Here is a 22,537-nt window from a genome sequence, read left to right as displayed (position 1 = left end):
ACGGCTCAGCCGCAAAGTGGTAGGCCACACAAGCTCAGAACGTGACTCCCGAGTCCTGTAGCGTGAAGCGCGTAAAAATTGCCTGTCCTTGTTTGCAACGCTCACTACCAAGAACCAAACTGCCTCTGGAAGCAAGGTCAGCACAGGAACTGTGCGTCAGGAGCGTAATGAAATGGGTTTCTATGGCCGAGCAGCCACACACAAGCCTAAGATCACCATGCGCAATGCCAAGAGTCGGCTGGAGTGGTGTAAAGGTCGCCGCCATTGGACTCTGTAGCAGTGGAAACATGTTCTTTGGCCAGATGGATGGGACACAATGCAGATACCCCGGTTAGCCAATGTGCGGGAGCACTGGTTGGTCGGCCCAATTGATGTAGTATGTACATGAATGTATAGTTAAAGTGACTATGCATATATGATAAAAAGAGGGGTTGGGGGGGGGGGGGGGGCACACAATGCAAATAGTCCGGGTAGCCATTTGATTACCTGTTCAGGAGTCTTATGGCTTGGGGGTAAAAACTGTTGAGAAGCCTTTTTGTCCTAGACTTGGCACTCCGGTGAACAGTCTATGTCTGGGGTCTTTGAACATTTTTAAGGCCTTTTTCTGACACCGCTTGCTGTAGAGGTCCTGGATGGCAGGCAGCTTAGCCACAGTGATGTACTGGGCCATACGCACTACCCTCTGTAGTGCCTTGCGGTCAGAGGCCGAGCAGTTGCCGTACCAGGCAGTGATGCAACCAGTCAGGATGCTCTCGATGTTGCAGCTGTAGAAACTTTTGAGGATCTCAGGACCCATGTTAAATCTTTTTAGTTTCCTGAGGGGGAATAGGCTTTGTCATGCCCTCTTCACGACTGTCTTGGTGTGTTTGGACCATTCTAGTTTGTTGTTGATGTGGACACCAAGGAACTTGAAGCTCTCAACCTGCTCCACTACAGCCCCGTCGATGAGAAAGGGGCGTGCTCTGTCCTCCTTTTTCTGTAGTCCACAATCTCCTTAATCTTGGTTACGTTGAGGGATAGGTTGTTATTTTGGCACCACTCGGCCAGGTCTCTGACTTCCTCCCTATAGGCTGTCTCCTCGTTGTCGGTGATCAGGCCTACAACTGTTGTGTTGTCTGCAAACTTAATGATGGCGTTGGAGTCGTGCCTGGCCATGCAGTCGTGGGTGAACAGGGAATACAGGAGGGGACTGAGCACGCACCACTGAGGAGCTCCAGTGTTGAGGATCAGCGTGGCAGATGTGTTGCTACCTACCCTCACCAACTGGGGGCGGCCCGTCAGGAAGTCCAGGATCCAGTTGCAGAGGGAGGTGTTTAGTCCCAGGATCCTTAGCTTAGTGATGAGCTTTGAGGGTACTATGGTGTTGAACGCTGAGCTGTACTCAATGAATAGCATTCTCACATAAGTGTTCCTTTTGTCCAGGTAGGAAAGGGCAGTGTGGAGTGCAATAGAGATTGCATCATCTGTGGAACTGTTTGGGCGGTATGCAAATTGGAATGGGTCGAGGGTTTCTGGGATAATGGTGTTGTGAGCCATTACCAACCTTTCAAAGCACTTCATGGCTACAGACGTGAGTGCTACGGGTCTGTAGTCATTTAGGCAGGTTGCTTTTGTGTTATTGGGCACAGGGACTGTGGTGGTCTGCTTGAAACATGTTGGTGTTACAGACTTAATCAGGAACATGTTGAAAATGTCAGTGAAGACACCTGCCAGTTGGTCAGCACATGCCCGGAGCACACGTCCTGGTCATCGGTCTGGCCCCGCAGCCTTGTGTATGTTGACCTGTTTAAAGGTCTTACTCACGTCGGCTATGGAGAGAGTGATCACACAGTCGCCTGGAACAGCTGATATTCTCATGCATGCCTCAGTGTTGCTTGCCTCGAAGCGAGCATAGAAGTGATTTAGCTCGTCTGGTAGGCTTGTGTCACTGGGCAGCTCACGGCTGTGCTTCCCTTTGTAGTCTGTAATAGTTTGCAAGCCCTGCCACATAAGACGAGCGTCGGAGCCGGTGTAGTACGATTCAATCTTAGCCCTGTATTGCCGCTTTGCCTGTTTGATGGTTCGTCGCAGGGCATAGCAGGATTTCTTGTAAGCTTCCGGGTCCCGCACCTTGAAAGCGGCAGCTCTACCCTTTAGCTCAGTGCAATGTTACCTGTAATCCATGGCTTCTGGTTGGGGTATGTACGTACAGTCACTGTGGGCACGACGTCCTCGATGCACTTATTGATAAAGCCAGTGACTGATGTGGTGTACTCCTCAATGCCATCGGAAGAATCCCGGAACATGTTCCAGTCTGTGATAGAAAAACAGTCCTGTAATTTAGCATCTGCTTCATCTGACCACTTTTTTATAGACCGAGTCACTGGTGCTTCCTGCTTTAATTTTTTCTTGTAAGCAGGAATCAGGAGGATCGAGTTGTTGTCGGATTTACCAAATGGAGGACGAGGGAGCGATTTGTACGCGTCTCTGTGTGTGGAGTACAGGTGATCTAGAATTTTTTCCCCCTCTGGTTGCACATTTAACATGCTGATGGAAATTTTGTAGAACTGATTTAATTTTCCCTGCATTAAAGTCTCCGGCCACTAGGAGTATCGCCTCTGAGTGAGTGGTTTCCCGTTTGCTTATTTCCTTATACAGCTGACTGAGTGCGGTCTTAGTGCCAGCATCTGTCTGTGGTGGTAAATAAACAGCCACGAAAAGTATAGCTGAAAATGTCAAAGGGGGGACCAACTCCATATTAATGGTGCAGTGAACTGGGGTGGAATTTATCCTCCCCTTTTCTATAAATCAGGTTTGAATGGGCTGTTTTTACTCCTAAAGGGTGTGAAGGATGTACCTCACCCATTAATGCGGCCATTAAACTTAACAACATCATGTTGTGTGTTAAGTGAAGATGACAGCGTACAAGGGCTGGAAGCATCGTTATTTAATTGTTTGTTTTTTTGGCTGCCATTCCAGGTTGACAGTAGATTGATGTCTGCGCTTTGGCTGACGGGTGACCGCTTGACATGCACCATCAGTCCAAAGCACTGTGATTCATTTGATGTCTTTTAAAATGTCACTCTTGAGGCACAAGAGTAGCAGCCTCCATTGACCCTGTATATGATATGATAAAAGCAGTGATGAAGCCTTAGTGGAGCCCCTACGCGCTTGCAATGTTAAAAGCATTAGTTAAATACAAGCATCTGGTACGCTCTGTTTTTTTCTTCCCACTAATCCTTTGAAAAAACCTGACAAAGGCTTTAATTCAGAAAGTATTGGTCAAGCTAATCAAAGGCTATAAAGAGACTAGGCTGGAAAATGCACAAGTGAAACTTCTTGGTCCATTGATCATTTGTCAGTGAGGCAAGACCATTTAACTTCAAATGCCAGGCCTTTGGTTTTGAACTGCCACTCAGTGATCTGTAGCCTTCAGTAGCAGCCCATGCATCCTGCACATCTGAAATAACCATGAGGGCAGTGGCAGAATTGCTTTCATTAGACCTGCAGAAAATGACAGGCTTTTGAGATCCGCTCAGTGGATGTTTCAGTCAAATTGTACGGTCTGTCACACTCAACGTGTAGTTTACTTAACTCAACATAGTCTTTTTAACTTTAGTCTGTCTTCACACCTGACATGTCCCATGTATTGACATGCCAATAATTCTTACTGTCCATCAGTACTACCTTCCCTTTCCCTGTAAACCAACATAACACATGCAGATCTGCTGTCTCTGCGCATTAGTGAGCAGCCACTCTGCTCTAATGGCTCCAATGGGAGGAGGTAAGGAGACTGGCAGGAAGAGGGACAGAGGACTTTGTACCCACTCTAAGAAAAAGAGTTGTCCGTTTATATGGCAGCCATACAAGTTTCAACAAGGTATATGACCCCACTGTTATCACAAGAGTAAAGTTAGGGTTAGTGGGGGACTGGGGATTGAGCTCTCTCCTAAATCCTGTGAGGAAAAGGAAGGAGATTTCCCCGTCAAGCTGCTGTAATCAAGCACAAAAGCAGCATTACTGGGCAGAGCTTTGAACAGGTGGACACTGCAGTCCCTGCGTGTGTGTGTGAGAGGGTGGAGTGGACCACAGAGCTGGAGAGTGGAAAGGGGTTAATACAAAGCCAAAAATCCCCAGGCTTACAGTCCGGAGACAGTTAAACAGTAATTCCCTCAGGTGTAGGTTAACTGTAAGGCAGGGACATATCTCAATTGGTACATCTATGAAAATGCTAGGTTACGTTATTTGTGACCTACCATTTACTATCGTCAAGGGGGTGCCTTGGAAATAATGTATAGGTATACAAGCCTACTCAAGCTCGGTCATTCAACCATTTCTCTGAAGTGTAAATGTTGACTTCAACTTAGGTATTATTAGCGTGATCTGTTCTTCCATTCACATGCATAATGGAATTTTGATGTGTTGAGGTCAAGGTAGGAGAAGGAAAAGTAGACTCCTCAAAAATGATATAAAATGAAATCCCAGTAGGTTTGGCATTTATGAAGAGGTTATGGGGTACTTGGCACCCTGATGTGCCGCTGATGGTGGCAGCTCTTCCTGGTTCCTTAGGCCTCCCAGCTCCTGATTTGGTTGTTAAATTAAGTGAAGTTGACCTCTCAGGCAGCTCATTTGTTACTGCTCCCAGCTCCAACTGTGTTCAAAGGCCTAAAGGGTCCTACTGAAAACGCCTTTAGTGATAAATTAGAAACAGCAGGGGACTTGAAGGAATATCTGTGTTTATTCCAAAGCAGCGGTTGTTGAAACATTGGGTGGGGTGGTAACCATAGTTACAAGACTAATCAGTGAGCTTTGTGTGGACCCTGAGGTGCAGTGTATGCTTTGGAGATTTCCCCTGAAGCATGCACTACATCTGAGATTATAGCTTTACATGAAAAATATGAAACACCAATGATGAGGCTACTTTTTACATGTTCATTTCACACTCCCTCTCTCCATCTCTAACATCTGTTTATTTTTGCACGTGTGCATAAATAGTTTATAGTAAAAAAAAAATATCAAACTGTTATTATTACTAAATGATTAATTGAATACCTATGTATTATGAACCTAAGCATGTCATGGGTAGGCTATATAAGTATCTTAGGCTGATGCCATAGCTATGATCATAATTTTGATTAGTGTTATTTTTCTGTAACATCCAGGGAAGAGTCCTCCGTTTGAACAGGCACTTGCAGGTTGTCATGGTTCAATCCATTCTTGGTTTCTGTGATATGTCATTACCGCTATTATTGTAGTGGGGTGACAGGTCATTTACTGCTGTGGTTTTAAACAGCAATTCACTGAGGAATTGCGCTTCAGTAATCTCACTGACATGGAAGGACATGAAAGAATTGGAGGACTAATAGCCGTATTACTTTTTAAAGTACTTTTTCATCACTATACTGTTTAGCTGTTGTTATCCTTTTTAAAATATTAACATAGAAATTAATTAATAACAGTTCTTATTATGGGAATTATTAAAATAGTTCTACAGGATTAGCATACTGTAGTTTGATATTTTACCATAAACCTACTCCTTCAAAAGACTATAAAATCCTATTCATAAAGGTGTTTCTTTTCTGTCTCTCACATGGTAACACACTGCCAGCCAATTGCCCTTCAGCAGTAATATGTCATGTTGGTGACTGACTGACGGTCAATTCAGGCAACAATAATGCTTTGAGAGACTGTTTCCCCAATGCCCCTCCTCCAATCCATGACTCAAATAAAACACACTTAATCATCTGCAAAACATAATGGGGAGGTTTTGTCTCATGGTTTAAGGTGTTGATGGCCAATATGACACGACCGTCCTTTTTTCTAGCTTCAAGCCATGAGAGTCCACTGCTAATGCTTCCCAGAAATTAGATTTAGTGCAGACCTTCATTTTGAACATTTTGGATATTATTTAGCTACTGCACTGGATCGCTTTCTTTCATCTTCTTATTACAAGGTTCTGATCACATTACTACATTATTGGTACTAAATTAACTAGCAAGTTTAACTCATTTAACATTGATTTGTAAATCAGGTATTTGTATCTTTCCATTAAAAATTAAACATTACCTTGGGATTTTGTTGGGCTCTATGATAACATCTTGGTTTAAGAGACTTAAAAGCCTTGTTTATCTCCTCACAATAGAAAAATCAATTGTGTTAAATTCATAATCTGAGTAACAATAAAGCTTGTTTTGTCCACAGCGTATTTGTTGCACTCACTTTTCTGCCACATGTAGGTTCATTTGAAGGTCAGTGTCCTAATTCGACATCAGCCTATGTGACTGAATACAGCCCAGACCGCTAAAAACTATGTTCATACACTCAACTGAGATTCAACTCTATGTTTTCAGTTGCATTGCTGTGAAAATTGATTAAACATGTGCCAGTACTAAGCACAACGTTTAAAAAAAACTCACCCTATACTTGGCCGTGTTGGCTCAAATCTAATTTCATGAGCATAGTCGACAGTCAATAAGCTAGCTAGACATTAAATGCAATTATGTCTGCTTACAACAAGCAATACAATCCCCACAAGCAATCCCACAGTCTCGTGTTTTATGACGTAATCAGTGTGTGCCAGGTCCTGTGGGATGTAAAGTCTCTGTTGCATTCCAGAGATGAGGCCACATCATGTTGGAGCTCAAGGCAGGGAGGCTTTTGTGATGACATACAGGAATCACTGTGATTCCAGAGTTCAAGGTGAACTGACTCAGTGGGCCGTCACATGAACGGATCCTTCTATTACTCAAGATTATAGGCTAGTGGCTTTAGAACCCTACAAAGTAAAATCTCTCAAGAAAGAACCGTGACTGATTTTATGACCTGTCCCCCGGTGATATACTTTAACTGTATGACAGCTTCATATTGACACTCTTTCTGTACTGTATGGGTTTGACCATGAGTGGTGGATTGTTTGTGTATGTGTGTGTCATCTGGACAAAGTCTCTGAATGATACGGATGGTGTTTGTATTCCAGGTTTGCTCTTAAACTGTAAATGGAACAGACTGGATGCCAGGTGTTAATCTCAGAGAAAGATTGACTGCAAGAAGATTGAGTTGCTTATTCATTTGGTTCTGTCTGCCCTGAGCGAAGACTAAATTGAGGGGAGACGCTTCGTGTTTTTTTTCATGTCTGAATGTGGTCTTGATGTGGTGACACTACACTCCTCCTGAATCCTGCTGGCCCCAGAGGCTCCTCTGTTGTTTCCTGGTTTTGGTATTTAAAGGGGATGGTATCGATTTCTCTCAAGGGGAAAGTCACCCTCCTCCACTGGTGCATTAGTGATAGTCTGCTAATGGACAACTCCGTTTTTAACTCATGAACAGCGAGTCTGTGGCGATGCACAGATCCAAACTGACAGGGAAGCAGCCTCCTACCACAGACTGTTATCACCCAGGTTAATACGAACTCCGAGAAAGTCATTACACCAGCCAACACACCAATCTGCTCCGAACAGAGCCTTAAGGAACAGAATGGAGTGTAGCAGCTTCAGATTGTTTCATTACAAAAGATACAGATTCACAAAAGGGTCAACAAAACGTCTACTATTATCATGGGTGTTGCATTTGCAAACTTCATCAAGTGAGTCTTTACAATATGGAAATTAGTGTCTCTTTTGCTATTCTAGCTCTTAATTAGGATTCACATTTTTGCTATTTTATTTGCATCCATCAAGGGTAAGAATCTCTCACTTGACAGGCTAGAGCATTCTGTTTTAATTAGTACTGTATCTTCGTGTCACAGCCGCCTCCATTGTCATCCCAGCTGACATTCCCAGGTCAGGCCGGACTCTGGCGGCTCAACACAGGGCTTAAGTGGCTTTCAGGAAGAGTGAGTTTGGAAGTGAGAACATTGAGGTGGCATGTCACCATGCGGAGGAGACAGAGGATGCCTTGGCCTGATCTACTGACTGTGGCCATTACAGTAAAGCAGTTGTTCTGGACCTAATTAGAGGCTCTGTCTCTGGGCAGGAGTAAGGCAGCCATGCCTGAGCTCTTCAGTGGCTCAGTGTTAAGTGCCTGAGCCAGGTGGTATTCATTAAGCCCTCTATTTTCTCAGCACCAGGGCCCTGGGCAGAAAACTGATGGTTGTTCCTTCTCTCTCGCTCATCCAATCCAGCACTTGAAAACATTTCTAGAAGATTCGACCCTACCGTTACGCTTGTTTACACCGAGCTGCACTGGGGTCTGAACGAAATCATGATTACATTAAGACACTGTGAAGCCGGCAAAAGATATGGGTTGGAAAATGTACCTCAATGCAGGGATGGGATATGCCACTGTACTCCAAATTGTACCATTATCCACATTAATACAGCAAAAAGCTTGAAATACTTCAATTTGTCATCCTCATGCTAGCTAGCAATAGCCACTGCAACCATTTTGGAATGTCAGTGTCAGCCAATCAGCTCCTTGGTGGTTCAACACACAGTGCCGTTCCATAATGGCTGCTGTGGCTACTGCTAACTAGCATGAGGTCGAAAGGGCAGTTTTCCGGGAAAACAGGCAGTATTTCAATCAAATCAAATCCAACTATTTGTCACATGCACCGAATACAGCAAATGTAGACCTTACCGTGAAATGCTTACTTACAAGCCCTTAACCAACAGTGCAGTTAAAGTAGAGTTAAGAAAATATTTACCAAATAAACTAAAGTAAAAAATATTTACAGGGGGTACCGGTAACGAGTCAGTGTGTGGGGGTATAGGTTAGTTGAGGTAATTTGTAGATAGGGGTGAAGTGACAATGCATAGATAATAAACAGTGAGTAGCAGCAGTGTACAAAACAAATTGAGGGGTCAATGTATTAGTCCGGTGGCCATTTTACTAATTGTTCAGCAGTCTCATGGCTTGGGGGGTAGAAGCTGTTAAGGAGCCTTTTGGTCCTCGACTTGGCGCTCCGGTACCGCTTACTGTGCGGTAGCAGAGAACACAGTATGACTTGGGTGACTGGAGTCTCTGACAATTTTATTGGCTTTCCTCTGATACCGCCTATTATATAGGTCCTGGATTGCAGGAGGCTTGGCCCCAGTGATGTACTGGGTCGTACGCACTACCCTCTGTAGCGCCTTGCAGTCGGAGGCCGAGCAGTAGCCATACCAGGCGGTGATGCCACCCGTCAGGATGCTCGATGGTGCAGCTGTATAACTTTTTGAGGATCTGGGGACGCATGCCAAATCTTTTCAGTATCCTGAGGGGGAAAAGGTGTTGTTGTGACCTCTTCACGACTGTCTTGGTGTGTTTGGACCATGATAGTTCATTGGTGATGTGGACACCAAGGAACTTGAAACTCTTGACCCACTCCGCTACAGCCCCGTTGATGTTAATGGGGGCCTGTTCGGCTCGCCTTTTCCTGTAGTCCACGATCAGCTCCTTTTGTCTTGCTCACATTGAGGGAGAGGTTATGGTCCTGGCACCACACTGACAGTTCTCTGACCTCCTCCCTATAGGCTTTCTCATCGTTGTCGGTGATCAGGCCTACCACTATTTTATTGTCAGAAAACTTAATGATGGTGTTGGAGTCGTGTTTGGCCACGCAGTCTTGGATGAACAGGGAGTACAGGAGGGGACTAAGTACACACCCCTGAGGGGCCCCAGTGTTGAGGATCAGCGTGGCAGATGTGTTGTTGCCTACCCTTACCACCTGGTGGCGGCCCGTCAAGATGTCCAGGATCCAGTTGCAGAGGGAGGTGTTTAGTCCCAGGGACCTTAGCTTAGTGATGAGTTTCGTAGGCACTATGGTGTTGAACTTTGAGCTGTGGTAAATGAACAGCATTCTCACATAGGTGTTCCTTTTGTCCAGGTGGGAAAGGGCAGTGTGGAGTGTGATTGAGGTTGCGTCATCTGTTGGAGCGGTATTTGAATTGGAGTGGGTCTGGGATATCCATGAGGATGCTGTTGATGTGAGCCATGACCAGCCTTTCAAAGCACTTCATGGCCACTGGCGTGAGTGCTACGGGGCGGTAATCAGTTAGGCAGGTTACCTTCGCTTCCTTGGGCACAGGGACTATGGTGGTCTGCTTGAAACATGTAGGTATTACATACTCAGTCAGGGAGAGGTTGAAAATGTCAGTGAAGACGCTTGCCCGTTGGTCCGCGCATGCTTTGAGTACACATCCTGGTAATCCATCTGGCCCCGCGGCTTTGTGTATGCTGACCTGTTTAAAGGTATTGGTCACATCGGTTACCGAGAGCGTGATCACAGTCATCCAGAACAGCTGGTGCTCTCGTGCATGCTTCAGTGTTGCTTGCCTCGAAGCGAGCATAAAAGGCATTAAGCTTGTCTGGTATGATTGCGTCACTTGGCAGCTCGCGTCTGGGTTTCCCTTTGTTGTCCATAATAGTTTTCAAGCTCTGCCACATCCAATGAGTAGAGCCGGTGTAGTAGGATTCAGTCTTAATCCTTTATTGACGCTTTGCTTGTTTGATGGTTCGTCTGAGGGCATAGCGGGATTTCTTATAAGCGTCCTGCTCCTTGAAAGCGGCAGCTCTAGCCTTTAGCTCGATGTGGATGTTGCCTGTAATCCGTGGTTGCTGGTTGGGATATGGACACTGTGGGGATGACGTCGTCGATGCACTTGGCCATCGGCTTCATCAATAAGGTGGTATCCTCCTCAATGCCATTGGATGAATCCCGGAACATATTCCAGTCTGTGCTAGCAAAACAGTCCTGTAGCGTAGCATCTACGTCATCTGACCACTTCCGTATTGAGCGAGTCACTGCGTTAAAGTCCCCGGCCACTTGGAGCACCGCTTCTGGATTAGCATTTTCTTGTTTGTTTATGGCCTTCTAGAGGTGGTTGAGTGTGGTCTTACTGCCAGCATCAGTCTGTGGTGGTAAATAGACGGCTACGAATAATGTAGATGAGTACTCTCTTACTCCCTTGGTAGATAGTGTGGTCTACAGCTTATCGTAAGATACTCTACCTCAGGCGAGCAATACCTCGAGACTTTTTGAATATTAGACATCGTGCACCAGCTGTTATTGACAAAAAGACACACCCTCACTCCTTGTCTCACCAGTTTTTAATGTCCCGTTGGTAGGATAATTGTAATCGTAGGTCCTCAATTTTATTTTCCAATGTTTGCATGTTAGCAAGTAGAACGGAAAGCAGTGGGAGTTTACTCGCTCACTTACGGATTCTCTGAAGGCAGCCCGATCTGTACAAACAATAGTAAGCAAGTATAAACTCCATGGGACCATGCAGCCATCATACCGCTCAGGAAGGAGACGTGTTCTGTCTCCTAGAGATGAACGTACTTTGGTGAGAAAAGTGCAAATCAATCCCAGAATAACAGCAAAGGACCTTGTGAAGATGCTGGAGGAAACAGTTACAAAAGTATCTTTAGCCGCAGTAAAACAAGTCCTAAATTGACATAACCTGAAAGGCCGCTCAGCAAGGAAGAAGCCACTGCTCCAAAACCGCCATAAAAAGCCAGACTACGGTTTGCAACTGCACATGGGGACAAAGATCGTACTTTTTGGAGAAATGTCCTCTGATCTGATGAAACAAAAATAGAACTGTTTGGCCATGATGACTATCATTATGTTTGGAGGAAAAAGGGGGAGGCTTGCAAGCCTAAGAACACCATCCCAACTGTGAAGCATGGGGGTGGCAGCATCATGTTGTGGGGGTGCTTTGCTGCAGGAGGGACTGGTGCACTTCACAAAATAGATGGCATCATGAGGAAGGAGAATTATGTGGATATATTGAAGTGACATCTCAAGACATCAGTCAGGAAGTTAAAGTTTGGTCACAAATGGGTCTTCCAAATGGACAATGACCCCAAGCATACTTCCAAAGTTGTGGCAAAATGACTAAAGGGCAACAAAGTCAAGGTATTGGAGTGGCCATCACAAATCCCTGACCCAAATCCTATAGAAAATTTGTGGGCAGAACTGAAAAAGCCTGTGTGAGCAAGGAGGCCTATAAACCTGACTCACTTACACCAGCTCTGTCAGGAGGAATGGGCCAAAATTCACTCAACTTATTGTGGGAAGCTTGTGGAAGGCTACCTGACACGTTTGACCCAAGTTAAACCATTTTAAAGACAATGCTACCAAATACTAATTGAATGTATGTAAATGTCTGACCCACTGGGAATGTGATGAAAGAAATAAAAGCTGAAATAAATCATTCTCTACTATTATTCTGACATTTCACATTCTTAAAATAAAGTGGTGGTCCTAACTGACCTAAGACAGGGAATTTTTTACTAGGATTAAATGTCAGGGATTGTGAAAAACTGAGTTTAAATGTATTTGGCCAAGGTGTATATAAACATCTGACTGTAAAACGTCAGCCATCCTCTCCCGCGCCATCTTATCTTGATATATCGGTGTGGATAAAGGTAAAATTTTGAATATTTTTCCACGATCTATATCTAGCGCCAGCTCCACGGTGTCTTAACGCTACCATGATTGCATTCCGTTCCCAGTGCAGCGCAGCGTAAACAAGCGTAATGGTAGGGTCTGAATCTTCTGGCAATTGAGAAGACAGGCAAAATATGACAATTTTAACTAGGCCCACCATTGTGACATGTGGGCCCAAGATGACTTTAAAATACTATGATTATGAATATTTGTTGGGTGGATTGTTTCACCACCTGAAAAACAAACCGTTGTGTGCTGTCCACATTTTACAATGAAAAGAAAGTACATGTTCCTGGAGACCAGTACCAGACGGAACTGAGTATATCATTGAGTGAATGTGATGCTATGAAGTGCTTTTATAATCAAATCTGAAAACAGCCCAGTGTCTTATGATTGGATGTTTTGTAAGATTCTTTGGTTGAAGGAAAGAAGACTGCTGCTGTGCTCACTAGTGTTTTTCAGCTTGTTGTCTTACAGAAGGATGATAGGAATGTTTGTCAGAACCATTGCCATTGGTGGTTAATCTATTATTGATATCCTAGCTGTAATAACATTAGTGATATCATTCCTCATGTTCCTCCAACAAAGCCATCCAATTATACACCACTATACCATTGGACTGCCAAGTTTCCAGATAACAATCTTTGAGGCTCGTCGGTATGAATGAGCCAAAAGAGACAAATTTGCGGTGTACCCAATTGGTGGCCATAAGGATGTGTGATGTTAGATCCTAGTCAGCCCAAGGCGTCCTGCTGCAAGTGCTTTGGCTAATAATCTTCAAACTGTTGGGGATGATTCAAAGACTTGCTGAGCAATCAGTGAGGGAGATAGCCTGTTGGCTAACATATGCAGGAAACAACCCAATTTTGCTCAAATGACTTTGAGTGACGTCTGATTTCGGAGGAAGTTTGATTCATTTTTCGTTAGCCTGTCCAGCGTGCACTTCAGATTACTCCACCATCTGTTTGAAATCAGCCCCAGAACTTGTCAAAAAAAGAGAACATTAGAGAAGTGAAAGATCTTCTCTGTCCTGTGAATGTCAACATTTTAGCCATGGTTATTTGCACCGAATAATTTTGCCATCTGAGGCAGTGTTTTGGCAGAAGACAGCCTTTCGTATATGTATTTTTCTAATTGATTCATTGATCAAGCTTAGCTTGTGCTGAGCATTTCACTTGCCCATGCCAGTTGAGTCATTACTGAGGGTTAAATAAAGCTCAATGTTTTTTTACACTGTGTTTTATGGAGTTTTTTTTCTAGTTAGCTAAGGTGCTGTATATAGTGTTCTGGGCAAAGCAGAAAGGTCCATGTCTAAGGCCGCATTCACTAGGACACATTCACGAACATTAAGATATACATATATTGTGTACAACAGAACATGCGTCTTGGACATCGTGTCGGTTGTATTCATCGCATTTCTATCTGCAACTTTCAGTATGTTGAACGAACCCTCCTGAACCCTATTTCAGTTGACGTGTGAAGCAGGTTTTCTTGTTTGGTTTTCCATCCATGGTGAGCTGTGGTGGTTAGGTCTAGCTGTGGTGGTTTGTCACATTCATGGCATCAGTGTCTGTCTGTCTGAGCAGTCTGGCTGACTGTGTGGCTCATGAGAAGTACATAGAGAACCTTTTAGCTAAATTAGAAAATATTAACTTAGTCTGAGGTCTGCTATTGATCTGGTGCTGTCTGATCACTTTGTATGGCTGTTTTAAGTTTGAATAAGCCTAAATGGTTGACTTCTCTCCATCACCATCTTGTAGTTTGTCAGCATCTTGAAATTACCTTTGCAAATCACTCCATTGCTGTCAGTGGGTGACGTAAAGACCTTTTCAGTTGTCCATTGGTAAAAGCCTGCACTTTGTGAGATGAGCTATAAGAACATTTCAAGATTCCTAGTATGTTCACAGATTTGCAGACACTTCATCTTGTGTTTTTATGCCGAAAAGTATAAACAACATAATACTACATGCTTTACATCATAGTGTTGCTTGGCTCTGACATTTCAGCATGTGCAGCACCATAGACCAGTGTGTACAAGAATACCCTCAAGATGCATACTTTGTCATTAACCTAACCGAAGTTGGCAACCGAAGATGGTGTTGGCGGTCTCTTTCAATTTATCGCCGAATAACGGGACTTCTGTGTACTGTACATGCACATGCTGTTGTGCAGTTCTGCAGCCCTGTCTAGCCAGGCAAATATAATCCATCTGAGCACAGTTGGTGAGGCCAGCCTTGCTCTGCCTCCTCTCTGTGGGATGTTCAGGCTGATGTTATTAGGAGGAATGTTTCTCCTCCTCCCAGCTCTAAGAGATGTGCTTACTGTTCAGTGCAGGGCTTTCAGCCATGTATCTAGAACAGCTGAGACACCATCGAAACCCACTTAAACCTTGAGGTTCCACAGCTCCTAACCTCTTAACAGAGCTGGCTTCATCTGCAGAAGTGGACATTCAGTCTTCAGTCTCTCCCCTCCCCCTAAGAGTAGCTTGGCTATGATGGCATTGGCATGCATGCACCATGTTAACTCCCTGCATACTGTATAATTCAGTGCTTGAATGTACACTACCGGTCAAAAGTTTTATAACACCTACTCATTCAAGGGTTTTTCTTTATTTTTACTATTTTCTACATTGTAGAATAATAGTGAAGACATCAAACCTATGAAATAACACATGAAAAAAAAGTGTTAAACAAATGAAAATATACTTTATATTTGAGATTCTTCAAATAGCCACTCTTTGTCTTGATGACAGCTTTGCACACCCTTGGCATTCTCTCAACCAGCTTCACCTGGAATGCTTTACCAACAGTCTTGAAGGAGTTCCCACATATGCTGAGCACTTGTTGGCTGCTTTTCCTTCACTCTGCTGTCCGACTCATCCCAAATCATCTCAATTGGTTTGAGGTCGGGGGATTGTGGAGGCCAGGTCATCTAATGCAGCACTCTCCTTCTTGGTCAAATAGCCCTTACACAGCCTGGAGGTGTATTGGATCATAATCCTGATGAAAAACAAATGATAGTCCCACTAAGCCCAAACCAGATGGGATGGCGTATCGCTGCAGAATGCTGTGGTAGCCATGCTGGTTAAGTGTGCCTTGAATTGTAAATATATCACAGACGGTGTCATCAGCAAAGCACCCCCACTCCAAAACAACACCACTTCCATGCTTTACGGTGTGAAATACACATGCAGAGATCACTCGTTCACCCACACTGCGTCTCACAAAGACATGGCGTTTGGAACCAAAAATCTCCAATTTGGACTCCAGATCAAAGGACAAATTTCCACTGGTCTAATGTCCATTGCGCGTGTTTCTTGGCCCAAGCAAGTCTCTTCTTATTGGTGTCCATTAGTAGTGGTTTCTTTGCAGCAATTCAACCATGAAGGCCTGATTCACACGGTCTCCTCTGAACAGTTGATGTTGAGATGTGTCTCTTACTTGAACTCTGAAGTATTTATTTGGGCTGCAATTTCTGAGGCTGGTAACTCTAAGGAGCTTATCCTCTGCAGCAGAGGTAACTTTGGGTCTTCCTTTACTGTGGTGATCATCATGAGAGCCAATTTCATCATAGCGCTTGATGGTTTTTGCGACTGCATTTGAAGAAATGTACCATATTGACTGGCCTTCATGTCTTAAAGTAATGATGGACTGTCGTTTCTTTTTGCTTATTTGAGCTGTTCTTGCCATAATATGGACTTGGTCTTTTACCAAATAGGGCTATCTTCTTTATACCACCTCTACCTTGTCACTACACAACTGATAGGCTCAAACGCATTAAGAATGAAATAAATTCCACAAATGAACTTTTTTTTTCAATTAACACCTGTTAATTGAATTGCATTCCAGTTGACTACCTCATGAAGCTGGTTGAGAGAATGCCAAGAGTGTGCAAGCTGTCATTAAGGCAAAGGGTGGTATATTTGAACAATCTCAAATATATATTTTTATTTGTTTAACCATATTTTGGTTACCACAGGATTCGAAATGTGTTATTTCATAGTTTTGACGTCTTCATTATTATTCTACAATGTAGAAAATAGTCAAAAGAAATAAAAACCCTGAATGAGTAGGTGTTATAAAACTTTTGACCGGTAGTGTACATACAAGCACTGAATTATAAGTCTTAAGTGTATTCTTACTCTGATATGCGTACACTTGTTTTTTAAAAGAAATATGTACTTTACTCTACGAGACACCAACCCCGGGATTGACATATGGTTTTACTTTGCAAGTGTTTTTCTCCTGTCACTGGTTGACAATGTTCTGAGGAAACTTATTTGTTTTGCCCTGGTGAACCCGGTAATGAAGGGACAAAATCCTCACTACACTTTACGACACTCCAGATCTGGCTGATAATGAAAGCAAACACAGTGCAGTATCTTAGTACAGTATAACAAGGATAGTTCAGTTAAGACAAGTGCTAGGTCTTCCTACCTGTTCTATCAGCAGGGATTGTAAATATTTAAATGGTTTTAGTGTTACAGTGGCAGACTCTTCTTGAGGAATCCATCTGTGTTCAATTAACCAATGCATTCTCTGCTTGCTTCTACAGTAGTTCAAGTGCTTCTACAGTAGTTCAAGCTTGTCATGACCCCACAAATGCCTACATAACCCTAACAGCTGTGTCTTATACGTTTCCTGATCTCTGAAGAGCACTCTAAAGATACTCTTCTACTCTCTTCCCTACCCTCTTCTACTCTCTTCCCTACCCTCTTCTACCCTCTTCTACTCTCTTCCCTACCCTCTTCTACTCTCAAGTTCTACAGTTCCCTGTACCAACTGAAGCTTGCAGCATCCTCAGAGAAGAGGGGACATTTTTGGTTGAATTTGCTTCTACCCTCTGCTCCAGCCTGCCTTCCACAAACTAGCCTGAAAGAGCCTCCAGTCTGGCTGCTGCCTGCTAATGCCCCCTGGCAGTGCATGTATGGCTCAGCGAGGGGGAACAGTTGCTGTGCGGTTATACCATGCCAACTGAGATGGATGTTCCTCTGGGCTCTCTGCATTCACACCTGCTTTCTCCCCCAATTGACTCCCAGACCTGAAATGGCCCTGAATCACAAAGATTACATAATGGGAGTCAGGCAGGCCAAAAACTAGAATATAATTTACTGTAGTAGTCTACTACTGTCCCAGATCAGATAAATGATGTAGCAGATAGATGGTAGCATTGCTGTTCATAACAGGGCGTACATACTACAGTGTCATATGTAAAAGCAGAGCAAAGCACAGCATGGAAATTTTAGTTATTTTTTTGTCTCTGGCCCACACACAATTCCCCATAATGTGAAAGTAGAATTATGTTTTTCAATTTTTTTACAAATGACTTAAATATGAAAAGCTACAATTTCTTGAGTCAATAAATATTCAACCCCTTTGTCATTGCAAGCCTAAATAAGTAAATTTAAAAGTGATTAATTACACTACGAAGATACAGGCATCCTTCCTAACCAGAGCATGTGAGCGGAGTTGAGCGGTTGGAAATCCCGTACCGCTAATAACCGCTCTGTGCTCACAGGGAAAAAAACTGCCACTCCAAATTCGCTACATTCATTAACACCCATCTAGTTTTGTGACTGACTGGACCTACCAATAGTTTAAGTATTGAAACCCAACCATATGGCTTTGAATGAAAAGTATTTGAATAAACATGAAAAGGTAATGTAAGAACGGACTTAATTTCAAATAGGCTACATGTTATATTAAACAGCATATAAACACTCTAAATAGGTCTGGAGCCAGACAGGGAGCCTAAGGAACGAAAATGAATTAGGCTATATTATTTCAATTACTTCAAGGCTATAGCCTACAAAGAAATGCATTTGCGAGTGCGACATGACAGGCTAGTAAGAACATAAAGTGCTCAGCATTTTAACAGCATTTTGTCGTATTAAATGATTGTCTATAAATGACACATATAGGCTGTGACTTATTTAGAATTAAATACAAATTTAACACAATTACTTATTAATGCCTTTTGAATTCTGCTAAGAGAATTTTGTTCTCAATGTTCATAAACTGAACTTCAATTAAACTACTGTCTGCAACCCAGAATTTGTAAGATTCTAGTTGAATGAAACAGGCGGAGTCCCAGCTTACAATAGTCAGAATGTTTATTTACGAGAGCTCTAAAAATCATACCATGCACATAGCCTTTTATACCTCACATTTGGTCATATAAATGCCCCTCCTCCTCTCTAACACTGTCAATGCTGTTTACAAGTTTTCTCCAACACATACATTGCTTATCATATCCTGCAACATGTTATACAATCTACTGCAAGCCCAACAGTTTCTCCCCTCCCTGGGTGGGGAGACCTCCTTCCCTGTTCAGTTGTCACAAGTTTTCTGACACAGTTTCTTGTCTGGTAACAGTTCCTCTTTTTTATGCACATACAATCAAGAATTCTAGTCTTATGATTCAAACACATTTTACTCCATTATACAGTGACAGAGTAGAATTCTGTTAGTTATAGTCCTATCATTACTTTAAACGTATACATTTAGTCATTATACATAAAATTCATAAAATTCATTTTTAGAAACACGAGTTTGGCCAGTCTGTGGCTTCAGGCTCATGCGATTGTGCCTGGATAGCTGGCCAGCAGCAGAAAATATCCTCTCCACATTTGCAGAGCCCCTGGGGATGCTAAACACCCTTTTGGCCACTCTTGCCAGGTTCGGCAAACATGCAGAGGGGTTTTTCTTTTTTTCTATAGATAAGGTTTTTACTCAAAATAAGCCAATCAAAATGGAAACCACCTTGAATGTGGAAATATGCCAGGCCTATTGGGCCAAAATCAATTATGGCCTATTGTATAGATAATAGAATGAAAATGAACAAAACATTTAGAAGATCTGATTTTTGGTTTATAAATACTTTGCCACAATGACGCACTTATCTACCCACCTCGTTCCTTTCTTTTAGCATGTAAGTACACCATCATGCTTTTGGGGTAAATGTCTTTTCAGATTCCACAATGATTCTTTAATTGTAGAGACTACCCTTTATTTAACTAGGCAAGTCTGTTAAGAACAAATTTACAATGACGGCCATACCCGGACGAAGCTGGGCCAATTGTGCGCTGCCCTATGGGACTCCCAATCACCCAATCACGGCCAGATGTGACCAGGTCTCTCTTGGAAAATAGATATTATCTCAATGAGTAAAACCTGTATAAATAAAAGTTAAATAAAAAATGTGATGCAGCCTGGATTCGAACCAGGGACTGCAGTGACGCCTCTTGAACTGAGATGCAGTGCCCTAGACCGCTGCGCCACTCGGGAGCACAAACATCACCACACTTCCTCTCTTGCTCTTGGTCCTCATCTTTGTAAGTCACCTTGATTTAGCACCTGTGTCTTTCATCAGTTTCTTAATGAAAATATTTAGTGAACTCCATGACAGTAGCTAGGGGGCTATAGCAGCACACAAGTAGGCTACAAATGCATGCTGAGGTGGGCATGCCTTGAGCTTGTGAAGTGAGTGCTACTGGAGCAAAATTAGAGCGGGCAAGAAGGACAACGTTTCAGCCTTTGGGAATTGGGCATGCTCCGCTCAGCTGACATACTCTGTTCCTAACTCAGTTGTCGGAGAGGAAGGAAACCGCTCAGAGATTTTCCTATGAGGCAAATGGTGACTTTTTAATACCGAGTTTAATGGCTGTGATAGAAAACTGAGGATCGATGAACAACATTGTAGTTACTCCACAGTATTAACCTAATTGACAGAGCGAAAAGAAGGAAGCCTGTACATAATACAAATATTCCAAAACATGCATCCTGATTGCAACAAGGCATTAAAGTAATTCACTTTTTGTCCTGAATTCAAGGTGTTATGTTTGGGGCAAATCCAATACAACACTTTACTGAGTACCACTCTCCATATTTCCAAGCATTGTGGTGGCTGCATCATGTTAGGGGTGTGCTTGTAATCGTTAAGGACTTTTCATGATAAACAAGCAATAGAATAGAGCTAAGCACAGGCAAAATCCTAGAGGAAAACCTGGTTCAGTCTGTTTTCCAGTTTTCCAATTGACCTTTCAGCAGAACAATAACCTAAAACACAAGGCCAAATCTACACTGGAGTTGCTTACCATGAAGACCGTATATGTTCCTGAGTTAGTTTTAAATAAAATCTGCTTGAAAATGGTTGTCTAGCAATGATCAACAACCAATTTGTAGAGATTGAAGAATTGTTTCAATAATAATGGGCAAGTATTGTACAATCCAGATGTGCAAAGCTCTTAGACTTACCAGGAAAGACTCACAGCTGTAATTACTGCCAAAGGTGATTGTAATATGAATTGACTCTGGATATTAAAGATTTAGGTACATATGTGTCTAATATCAGCTGAAAGCTTAAATTCCTGTTAATCTAACTACACTGTCCGATTTACAGTAGCTATTACAGCAAAAACATGCCATGCGATTGTTTGAGGATGACGCCCCACATCAAAATATGTTTCCACCGGCACAGGTTTCATACATTCACAAATAACGATTAAATATTCACTTTTTAAAAATCTTTCTCTGATTTGACATCCAAAAGGGTCCCAGCTATAACATGTAGTGTCGTTTTGTTAGATAAAATCCTCCTTTATATCCCAAAAAGTCTGTTTAGTTGGCACCATCTATTTGAGTAATCCAGTCGTTCAACATGCAGAGAAAGGAATCCGAAAATCTACCCCTGAACAAGTCAAAATACGTTTCTATTAACTCCTCAGATACCCTAAAATGTAGTCAAACTATAATATTTCTTACGGAAATAAGTATGTTCAATAGGAAACCGATTTTAGCAGGTGCGTCCTGTCTTAATGGCACACACAAACACGAATTTCTAAGACTGTGTCCCTGTACTAAAACAGATTATTTCTTATTAGTTTTTGAAGTTACAAAACTTAACTGTGCATTTATTGACACATGGGGAGCACACCCTGTGGAAGCCATAGGAATTGCATCCAGGGAGCAAATTTTCAATATGACCAACAATAAAACATTTCCGTTTGGTTTTTCTTTGGATTTTCTCTTACCATATCTATTGTGTTATATTCTCCTAGATTATTTTAACATTTCCACAAACCTCAAAGTGTTTTCTTTCCAATGATACCAATTATATGGATATCCTGGCTTCAGGGCCTGAGCAACAGGCAGTTTACTTTGGGCGCATCATTCAGGTGGAAATTGAGAAAAAAGGAGCCTTAAGAAGTCAGAGCGCATAATTATGCTCTAAAAGAAATGCATCAAATTTTTCTTAATCGCTGGTGAATCACAGGACATTAAGTACTCATTCATCTTCATCTGTCTAAATATATAGATTTTTGATAAGATATGAGAATTACTTTGATAAGTTAATATGATCAAATGCTGAGCATCTAAATGCTTTTCTTTGCCACAGCCACCTGTACATTTTTGCCTGACTGAGGGGACCAGTCGACCAGACCAGATGCTAATCGCGTTTTGTAAAGCGAGGGCTTCTGGACAGGACTTCAGTAGCTTGCTCTCTGTCCATACCATACCATCCCGCCTGTTTGTTTATTTACTGCTAATCTTGGCAAGAGGCCTTCTTGAGTTATTACCAAGCCAGCCCATGTTGTGTTACAGGCTTGCAGCACTGCAGTGTGTCACCGTTTGGCTTGGCCCATGCTCTCATTGTCAGCGCGGCCATATTTCCCAACAGTTTGTTATGGAGGCAGGCGAGAATGATCAAATGGGCTATATGCTGAGGCCAAAGCCTCCCGCAGTGTGGGGAATCTTTACTGGCTTTGTGCAGGCACACAACTCCTGTATGTTCTAACACTGATGTAAATCCTTTTTGGCTGTTTAGTCACTAACTGTCCTTCTGCTTTTGTTTCTGCCGTGAGATCAGAACGGCAGCCACTCCTCAATCGACATTTCCTCTCCGTCGCATTCCGTTCTGTGAATCCTCACACAACTTATTGTTGTGGATCCAATGATGCACCTGGCGATGATTGGAATGTTCAAGAGCACCTGCATCAGGTTTTGTAGTCTAGACAGTTTCTATCAGTTTATCCTGATGGTAATAGGCAAGGAGACAACAACGTATTTTGTCCATTTAGATTGTATCAAATGTGCTGTTTTTTTGTATATGGGTGTAATTTATACTCTGTGTCTAACCCAAAATACCACACAGAAATTATTTTTGTCTGACTCTTGAGAAGGTCTA

At 42.7% G+C, this 22,537-nt stretch overlaps 1 protein-coding gene across 3 annotated transcripts in view; it reads left to right on the top strand.

Moving 5' to 3' along the window:
• galnt2 (UDP-N-acetyl-alpha-D-galactosamine:polypeptide N-acetylgalactosaminyltransferase 2) overlaps positions 1 to 22,537 on the top strand; it is a 100,878-nt gene that overhangs the window by 44,820 nt on the left and 33,521 nt on the right. The window lies entirely within an intron of this gene.

This window comes from Salvelinus fontinalis, chromosome 30 (genome assembly GCF_029448725.1).
Source record: "Salvelinus fontinalis isolate EN_2023a chromosome 30, ASM2944872v1, whole genome shotgun sequence".
Taxonomy (NCBI): Eukaryota; Metazoa; Chordata; class Actinopteri; order Salmoniformes; family Salmonidae; genus Salvelinus; species Salvelinus fontinalis.
This window is presented reverse-complemented; position numbering and strand designations above follow the sequence as displayed.